Source organism: Homarus americanus, unplaced genomic scaffold (genome assembly GCF_018991925.1).
Source record: "Homarus americanus isolate GMGI-L3 unplaced genomic scaffold, GMGI_Hamer_2.0 scaffold52711, whole genome shotgun sequence".
Taxonomy (NCBI): domain Eukaryota; kingdom Metazoa; phylum Arthropoda; class Malacostraca; order Decapoda; family Nephropidae; genus Homarus; species Homarus americanus.
Genome location: NW_024737034.1, coordinates 91743 through 101956, shown reverse-complemented (window position 1 = coordinate 101956; position 10214 = coordinate 91743). Strand labels below are relative to the sequence as shown.

Sequence of the window (10214 nt, the reverse complement as noted above, 5' to 3'; positions counted from 1 at the left end):
ATTTTTTTTTTATTCGTTCCAGGTAAGATTTCAGATTGATTACAACCATGAGTGGCGTGTGACCTTATCTGACCTGTCTGGAGTTTATATATATATTGATAAACATGAAACTAAGTATTTTCTTTGTGCTTTTTTTTATTTTCTCAGTTTGACTCGACATTTGATGTGTTGTTGTGTGTTTGTTGTTAGTGTAAAAGAAAATTTGGTTGTTGAACAAATAGCGTCTCGTTTAATTTAGTTCTTCCTTATTCATGAACCACTTAGTAACTCGCTTCGCACTGAGTGTTTAACAAGACAGTATCTTCACTACTATAGGCTAAATGAACCCTCGAATGACAGCTGTTCTTTATTTAACACAATGATGAGCATTAAGAGTTGACCCAAATTTTTACTCTATCAAACAATTAATTTTGGTGTTGTGCGTCTTGTGTGGGGTGACTGATTTATGACAGAGTTCTGGTTTATATGTGTAATCTTTTAAGAGATCTTAGCAGGGGTTCAGTGTTGGCATAATACTATAAATAATGAAAAATGTAATAAATTGTTCTTAATATATTACTCCACAAGCTCTCGTTAACAGTGCCTTGAAATTATTTAGTTTGGACGCTGGAAAGTAGTGGATATGTCTTATTTTACCAAGACCACCACAAACTGGCCAAAGGGTAACACCTATTAATTATCAACGGCTTCCTCCTTTACCGCAGGGTGTGGCAGAACATGTGTGTGGTAATATGGTGTCGTGTTGCATTCATGTGCCAGGAGTTGAAATCTGCTCAAGATAGGGTGAGATTGAGTGCGGGAAAATGACAAAGTTACCGACGTTTGCCAAGGAAACATCCTAACTGTTCCAGTATTGATTGACTTCCTCCCTGACTAAAGAGGTATTCACCGTCCAGGTTTTTGTTGAAATTCTTTGTGTGGAACATAAGTTAAGAAAAAGAGAGAGAGATATTTGCCAAGAACTGTCATGGAGGATATAATTCAGCTTTACTTATTTAGTGTACATGTGCCAAATGTTGCTGAAATCTTTTGTGTATGACTTAAGAATGAAACAGTGAGGAGGGCCACCCGACCGCCCAGAAAGAGAAGGTGCACAATGCCTGTCACATGAACAGTCTGGAAACTTACATTATTATTTGACGAGTGTTTGTGTCCGTTTGCTGTGCTTATGTGTAATTAAAAGACAAAACTGGTGGTAACAGCAGCAGGATACAGGTAAATTGAGCAACCTGCTGTGTAAATCATGTAGTAGAGATGTTGGTCCATGTGGTGAGAGCCTGCGGGAGGTAGACTACGAGTACAGCTTTTGTGAAGGTCTCGGGGCCTCTGTTGCATACTTCATGATAGTGTCACTTCCGGCATGTGTTTCAGGTGGTTAGAGATCATGACGTAAATGCATAGTCATAGTCCGTGTGAATATGATGATGTTCTTCGTCAGGAGTTCTGGAGGCCGTGACAGGGGCAACATGTTTCTGTAATTGCATCGTGGAATCATCCGGTTTTGTTTAAGGTTAATGTCGTGAGTACTGGACTAGAACTCATTGACTGGTCTTCGAGGTCAGTTCAGAATATATGTTTCGTAATGTTTAGAAAATGGCCAGGAAATTGTTGCAAAAGTCCTCAAAATTACGTATAAATTTGACAAAATATCACCCAACCCATCCCAACCTGATCCGCTAGTCTTGGTGCCATCCAACCACCACTTCGGGTGTCACCAGTCCTCGCTTACCAGGATCACCAACAGTCCCACACAGACGATCAGTCAGGGTGAGCCTTGACCTTAGCCCCACAGAGCCACACGAAGTGGTCTAAGAAATGGAATTTGGAAGTTGTATTTATGTTTCCTGAACCTTTATACTGATAATTCACCTGTTATTTTATTATTATGGTATATAGTTAAGTTTAAAGGTGCGATATATAGTGTAGTGTGAATGAGGGTAAGACACGCTGAATCAAGTATTAACAGATATGTATTATTTAATTTTCCCTATAATATATGTTATAAACTATTAATGTGAACTGTGACAGCTCTTGTGTAAAACCTGACAGTAAATGTTATTAATTGTTTGACGATAAATACAGTAGTTTCAGCTTTTCATTGTCCACCACAGTACAGGTATTATTCTCTTCACGTTCGATGAATGAAAAGCGTCCATACTACAGTACATCAGTTAATCTATGTAAATGTTGCCTGACCTTGTAATGAGTTAAAAGGTGTCATTGTGGTTCCAGGCTACCACCAACACCATTATATCATCTATTGTCACGTAGAAAAAAATTACCATTGTAATAATTATATATTTGCCGTTAAGACATGATCCTGACTGTGTCTGTACCCTTGTTTCACCTTAATACAACCCATGTTGTATCGCTTCCCTCACTTACCAGATTACTGTATATCAACTCCACTGTAAAATATGTAGGATATTATAATATAATTGATATATAATAATTCCTCGCGACAAATGTGCAGTATATATCAGATGCTACTAAGAGAACTCAGGCTCTCAACTGGCTCAGCCATGTTAATATTTTTATTATTATCCACTCTGTATCTGTATTTTTCTGGCTAAGTAAACTGATTCAGCATCAATATCAATATCAGTAACTTAGAGGCTTCGGATTCACGTTCTGATACTCTCGGGGTTCACACCTCACGGAAAGTGTGAATTGACAACTCTTGAGTGTTCAAGTCGGAAATGTCCCCAATTGTATACCTCATATAGCACTATCATGTCTCACCTGTGTTTGTAGGATACAGGTGAAGTCGGCCCATGGTAAATTCGGCCCAGTGGCCTCGGCCCCGTCATAATATTGACCAAGATCACCAACAGTGATATATGGGCGTAGCCAGGAGGGTATTTTATTATTTTTTTTTTGGTGGGGGGGGGGGATGGGGAGAGGCATTGGGGAAGTGTGTGTGAGATAATTAATTTCACAACTTTTACCTTTCTAACCTAACCTAACCTAACCTACCCAAATCTAACTTAACCTAACGTTTACCGGGTGCTTTTTATTAGGCTTAGCTATTATTATCAAAGAAAATTCTTGTTGGTGATCTCGACCCATATGATGATGTCAACACAAGGAAACTCCTCAACCCGTGTGTATGTAAACGCTGATATATATTGTGATCTAATTTATACTTAAAACTTAAATATTTAAATCTTCAAGTTAACGTAGATTTATTATACAAAAACATTTTGAATTTTAACTTAAAAAAAAAGACGCGAGAGTGTTGAACAAGGAACCTGCAGGACCCGGAAGGTCAGCCCCTTAGTCTGGCTCCGACGCGTCAGTGATACACAGTTTGTATGGTATTTATCTATTAACAGCTCAACTTATCCGAATATACAATATTTATTTATGTCCATACATGCAGACACGTGCACACAAACACGTGTGTGTGTGTGTGTGTGTGTGTGTGTGTGTGTGTGTGTGTGTGTGTGTGTGTGTGTGTGTGTGTGTGTGTGTGTGTGTGTGTGTGTGTGTGTGTGTGTGTGTGTGTGTGTGTGTGTGTGTGTGTGTGTGTGTGTGTGTGTGTGTGTGTGTGTGTGTGTGTGTGTGTGTGTGTGTGTGTGTGTGTGTGTGTGTGTGTGTGTGTGTGTGTGTGTGTGTGTGTGTGTGTGTGTGTGTGTGTGTGTGTGTGTGTGTGTGTGTGTGTGTGTGTGTGTGTGTGTGTGTGTGTGTGTGTGTGTGTGTGTGTGTGTGTGTGTGTGTGTGTGTGTGTGTGTGTGTGTGTGTGTGTGTGTGTGTGTGTGTGTGTGTGTGTGTGTGTGTGTGTGTGTGTGTGTGTGTGTGTGTGTGTGTGTGTGTGTGTGTGTGTGTGTGTGTGTGTGTGTGTGTGTGTGTGTGTGTGTGTGTGTGTGTGTGTGTGTGTGTGTGTGTGTGTGTGTGTGTGTGTGTGTGTGTGTGTGTGTGTGTGTGTGTGTGTGTGTGTGGGTGGGTGGGTGGGTGGGTGGGTTTAACGAGTAAGAAAAATGAAAAAAAAATAAAGTTGGAGAAAATCTGAAAGTGTAATGGTGAGAGGGAGGGAAAAGTGTTCTTGGCAGGGAGGCTGGAGCGGTGGAGGAGGACCCTGAGTAAAATTAAAGGGACGTTGATGGTGAAAAGTCGAGCTGGGGGGAGAGGCTTGTTAGTTCCCTCACAGTGATTCTCTGAGGACTTATAACTATTGATCTCGTGTGCTTGTGATAGCCGGTCTCTCTCTCTCTCTGTGACTGTGACTACTATACTTTTAACTGTTGCTCTCTGCGTTTATATCCAGTTACTTTTAGACTGTTTCCATGACATTAACACAGTTTAATTTGCGTAAGGTGAAATTAAAGTGTTTGTGATGTGCAGGTAATGCAATTAGCGAGAGAAGAATGAACAAGTCTGAGGGAGTTTTTTTAATTATGCTGGGTGTGTCAAATGCCTCCCTGTTTGTCGGTTAAAATAATTTGGGGGCTCCTGCGTTGTCGTCTGCTTTACGCTATCGGAACATTGTCGCCCTGATAGTCAAGGTTAGGTTAGGTAAGGCTAGTTTAGGTTAGGTTTGATAGGTTAGGTTACGTAAGGTTAGGGTAGGTTAGGTTAGGTTAGGTTAGGTTAGATTAGGTTACGCAATCTTAGATAAGATTAGGTTAGGTTCGATAAGGTTAAGTTAGTTTAGATTAGTTTAGGCAAGGCAAGGCAAGGCAAGGCAAGGCAAGGCAAGGCAAGGTAAGACTAGGTAAGGTCAGGTATGCTCCAAGTCGTTAAGATTTGCAAATTTAAATTGTTGCTACTTTCTCTTTGGGAACCTAATTTAAACTTCTTCATAATCTGTGATTAAGTTTCGGAAAAGTCGGTGTATCTTTTTCTAACATTATATTGTTAACAACATTATCGCGTGGATTTGCTGCGTGTCCTGAGGGGTTGTTGCAGGTGTTGCAGATGTGTGTGCGTGTGTGTGTGTACGTGTGTGTGTGTACGTGTGTGTGTGTACGTGTGTGTGTGTGTGTGTGTGTGTGTGTGTGTGTGTGTGTGTGTTTTGGGGTGGGTTCTTGTAATGATGTCTCCATTAATTATCCAATATTAGGATGTATCGTAAGACTGGTGTGTTTCACCAGTTGCCGCTGATAGATTACAAACACTTAGGTTGATCAATGTTTTTATACTCATTGACACTAAATAAAGAAGGAATCGCCGTCACCGAAACAAGCGACTGTCCACTGACTTACCACACCTGAACATATCTGATCGAGGTGTAAAAACGCTTTGGTAAAAAGAAACAACAAAAAATTCTCATACCCCTTCACTTTTATGTATCAGTCAACCTCTAAAAGTAGACGTTTATTAACATAGAGATAGAATGGAGGACTACGTATAACTCTTAAGCTATAGATCATGTTGGTAAATATCTCGTAATTGGAGAAATATATTGTTTGGTTCAGCTTGTGCCAGCAAGACTCGTGGAAGTGTTAAAATGTGAAATTCAATACTTCGTCTTTGGTAAAATATGCAAATATGATTAGCCGCTAAATTAAGGTTCGTTGCATTGTAGACCAGTAACCTGATTATATTTTGGAACGTAACCGAACTGTAATCCAGTCTTTACCTGTAACACAAACACAGGATAATTATCTCATATATTACCTCACCATAAAATTTGTATCTGGGATGTGGCAGGATGTGGATCAAGAATAAGACAAGTGTGGTTAGAGAAATAAAAATGGATAAAGTATAATTTTAATTTTATATTCCGTGGAATTAATATGTTGTCCAGCCACCGGTATGGGCTATCACTTCCCGTAGCCGCTCGAGGACAGACTCCACGTGTCCGACATACAGTACAGTAGTTTGTTTGTAAATCTACAAATCTTATGGTCAGGCAAAATATACGAGATACTGTGTGATGAATGACAAATAATTTACTGAATAATAACAGTCACACGTTGAGGAATATTAAACCTCTCTTTCTCTTAATATTATTCTGTAATAATAGTACAGCCACGCGCGCCATCTACGTACTGGTAAAGAAAGAAACAAATTTTTATGGTTCAAACTCAAGCCTCAAGAATGAGAATAAGATTGACTTTCATGATGACTTCTGGTGTAGTTAGCAGCGTCATGTTTCGGCTCAGCTGCTGGTCGCTGCACTGAGGATGCGTCAGTACCCACACGTCATGGCTCTCCTCTCAACTACGAGATTTTACCTTCTTGTTAGGAGAGGAGAGGCAACGTGTTCAGGTCATACATAAACCCACTAAATGCATTCCAAGTTAATGAGAACTCGGATTTTTTTTGTCTATTTTTCTTTAAGGGAAGGATTCTTGGTGCATGTTCGTCCGTCTTTTTTAAGTCTAAAATTACGTTGGTTGGTATCTTTCCAAAGTTTGTATTTACTTCCCCGTCGGCGGAGGAGCTTATAACTGTGCATGCCTGGCACTGTAGGTGGTGTAGGGCCATATGTCTGTCAATGAATAGAGAGTCATATGGAACTTTCCTATACATTGCCTTGGAGGGAAGCGATGATGATGCATGTAGCGCAACATCTCTCCCGAATGCATTCTGTAGTGAGGCTGAGCCATCTTTATCCACGATTGAGAAATCTTAGATCCGGGTTTTTAAGGGGTCGTTAATTAAATTTGTCTTGTAAATAGAAAATTAAGAACCGCAATCCGACAGATTCATCACTAGAACTGTGACATACAGTAATATGATGGAACACAAGTTTTAAATCTTCGCGTGTGTGGGGAGGCGTATAGAAGGCGTGGGATGGCGTGTGAGCATGGGGAGGCGTGTAGGGGGCATGTGGTGTTGTGTTGGGGGCGTGTGGTGGCGTGTATGTTGCGTGCGGACTCTTTTTTCATACTTCTACATGCAATCTTTAATGTCATATGTGTGTAATTGGTTTTGAAAAAAATCTTATTTTTTGCACATGGGTCGTTTGCCCTGGAAAACCTAATTGAGTTCTTGGGGTTTCAAGATTAACGTCAAGATTCCACTGTCACTCTACTGGGCCATTTTCGGACTCTGAGCGTGGTGAGCGGTGTAGTCCTTATAAATTATATATATTGTATTATATATCACCATTATTTTATTCGCACCTATAACTGTGGCAGTATTAGTAGTACCATGTATCGTGTTCTTTCTCGTCTATTGTTAACCAGAGTCACTACCCACCATCACACCCTTGTCATATTAACACGCTGATGGCCAGGTAGGTGATATATTGAGAGTATCCATATTTTGCACTCAGGCGATACATCAGTTCCTATGTAAAGAACGGGCTGGAGGAGAGCAGTATGTCAGGTGGTGTTGGCTCTCAGTGACGTGGTCTTACAGAGGTGAGGGTCCTGACACCTGTTTCGTTGCCCTCCCGATGTATCCCCAGTGGAGCTGTTCATTTTTCAAAGGGTGTTGTGGTGAGCTGACAGCTCTGTTTATCGCTCACCCACTGACTGTGTACCATAAAATCATTCGTTGAATTTATTGGCGAGAGACTTATTGTGTTGTTTGGTTGGGAGGTCCCGACATGTTGACGGTGATTTATTTTTTATTTTGCCGCTTACAGCGGCTACTTTATTGTGCACCCCACACTCATCCTGTGATCGGTAGCGCAAAATGATTAGAGTAGAGTTTACAACGTGTCATAATAATTAACCCCCGTTGTCAGGATATTATGGCACAGTGTAGTTGTGTTTGGTGGTTTGTTGTTTCACTAAGTATTTGTTCTTGATCTCACACACACACACACACACACACACACACACACACATATATATATATATATATATATATATATATATATATATATATATATATATATATATATATATATATATATATATATATATTGGAGAGAGAGAGATTGAGTGTTTTTATCTATTTTTTTTTATCATTTCGCCACTCATCACCTTACTAGCTGTTCGGATGTTTGGTCCGTTTTTTGTTACTCTCTTATGAACTTTATTAATAGTCCAGTGTTAAGGGTTGGGTGTAAATGGGACTGCCCAGTATGGACCAATAGGCTCGCTGCAGTTTCCTCCATTCTTATGTCTTACTACAGGAGGAAACAGGAGTACACCCGGTGTAAACCTGCGATGTTTGGTAGGGTCACACCCTTCTCGGGTGTGTACGAGCCAAGCAGGACTCGAACCTATCAGATAGCAGTGGGAGATACGCCCGTTACCGCTGTATCACCGACGGGCCTCAAAACTCTTGGCTAGCAGAGCGTGGTTTCGATCCACGGACCTCTGGGTTATGGGCCCAGCACGCTTCCACTGCGCCACTCTGCTACATATGCCAAGATAGAGATAATTGAGGTGAATCGGTGGCATTGTCCGCATCCTCCGTGCCGGTGCCACTTGTGTGCCATACTAAAATTCACTTCACAATTTTCCCTGACACACTAGATGCAGGTGTCCACTATACTACTGAGAGTAGAGCTTTTTTCGGTGGGGCAGGACACAGAAGGCGGTGGTAATGATTGGTAGACGCATGATATACTGTCAGTCTCCGTCAGCGGAAAGAAAATAAATATTTACATTATAGATACAATGAATGGTGTGGTCCCGACCGTTGAGTATGTGAAGATGAACGAATGGTTAAAAGATTCTAAAGGAAAATGAAGGGAAAGTCGCAGATTTGTTACGTATTTATATAACAGTTGTTTGGATATATGTGTGTGTGTGTGTGGGGAGGGGGGCAGTAAGGGGTGTCAGGGTGCATTAGATAACCTGGACACTAAGGTTATGTACTGATCTCCGGGTAAACGGGAATTACTACATAAGTTCAGTATCAGTCAAAACATGTTCCTTATATTGAACAATGAAGACGGTTTCCTCTTTGAGTTCATCGTACACCACTTATTGTAATATTAAGAAGTGAAGTGGTCAAGAGAGAAGTAATAGTGGCAGTTTGGGGAAGAGATGTGAAGGAGGACTTAAGAGTATGGACAGTGGAAGAGAGAGAAGGACTTTTACCTATGACGTGGCTGTAGTAACTTGTATTATCGACAGAACCTTTGACCCGTGTATGAGTGTATGAGTGTTTCCGAGAACTATTTAAAAGGTCAAAGGTAACAAGAATACAAGGGAGGCAGTGTGTGTGTGTTGAGAGGATTACTGAGGGTTATGATCTGTTTACCCACTGATCACATCCGGACAGTTGCCTCAGTAGATATGTTTAATATTCTAAGCCACTATGTCATGCCTCAGTAGATTTCGGGATTTTTTTCTTTTTGTTAATTATTAAAAAGGATATTAACCTCTTATAGGTTAGTAAATAACTATTGTCCCAGTATAATACATTTCAAGCTTCCGGTTTAACCAGTATCGGATGACATAGAAGGTCAACCTGTGTTTGACCTGTGATGTCATTCTTCAGGATCTTATCAGTGATTGTTTTTTAGGACTGAATAATGTCTCGGGGGGAAAAACAGATAACAAACAGAATTTAGAGTTGTATCAGGATCAGATATAAAAGGTCATAGGTCACCTCTCTTCATGACCCAACTCTCACCTTCGTGTTTTCCTGGTCGTTTAACAAAAATGTTGCATAATTTGTGTTGACAGGCAAATGCGACTTAGTTAAGAATTAAGGGTCTTACGTTAAAGGTCACAGACTACCGCTGTTGGACGCTTGGTATTGACCTTTGAGAGCCTGAGTGGTCAATATTTCTACCCGTTGTATCGAACTTAAGCTTATATGACAGATGATCAATATTCTAGCGTTGCATTAGAATAGGTAATATTTCACAAAGGCTCAATATTTTTTTCTTCAATATTTCACTCACAAATTTATGCTACGAGGTTGTGGACTGTACATTTATTCCTGAGTTATGACCTGAGGCTTTTGGAGTGTAAGTTTCTCTATTATTGTTAATTGTGTATGTCTCTCCTCTTCTTTCGTTCCCTAGGTATACCTCATGGGTTTTGTTCAATATCTCTCTCTCTCTCTCTCTCTCTCTCTCTCTCTCTCTCTCTCTCTCTCTCTCTCATTTCTCAGCGACGTAATATAATTATCGATTTGGTTCTTATGAGATTATTATTATTTTTTTTTTTTTACATTTTTCACTTCATTCTGGAGAGGATGTTCGTGCAGGTAATGTATTTCAATCACTAGTCCTGTACATTTTTTTTTTCATATATTGTAGTATCTTTCAGACCTAGTGGCCAAAATATGAACCACAATACCTCAAAAAAATAATATCAGTACGATATCCATAGTAAAATACCTGTACTTTT

General features: G+C 40.2%; 1 non-coding gene across 1 annotated transcript; it reads right to left on the bottom strand.

Moving 5' to 3' along the window:
* Positions 1-8192: 8192 nt before the first annotated feature.
* On the bottom strand, positions 8193-8264 carry Trnam-cau. Its single transcript has one exon. It is a non-coding gene; the product is annotated as a tRNA-Met (tRNA).
* Between the last annotated feature and the right edge of the window lie 1950 nt (positions 8265-10214).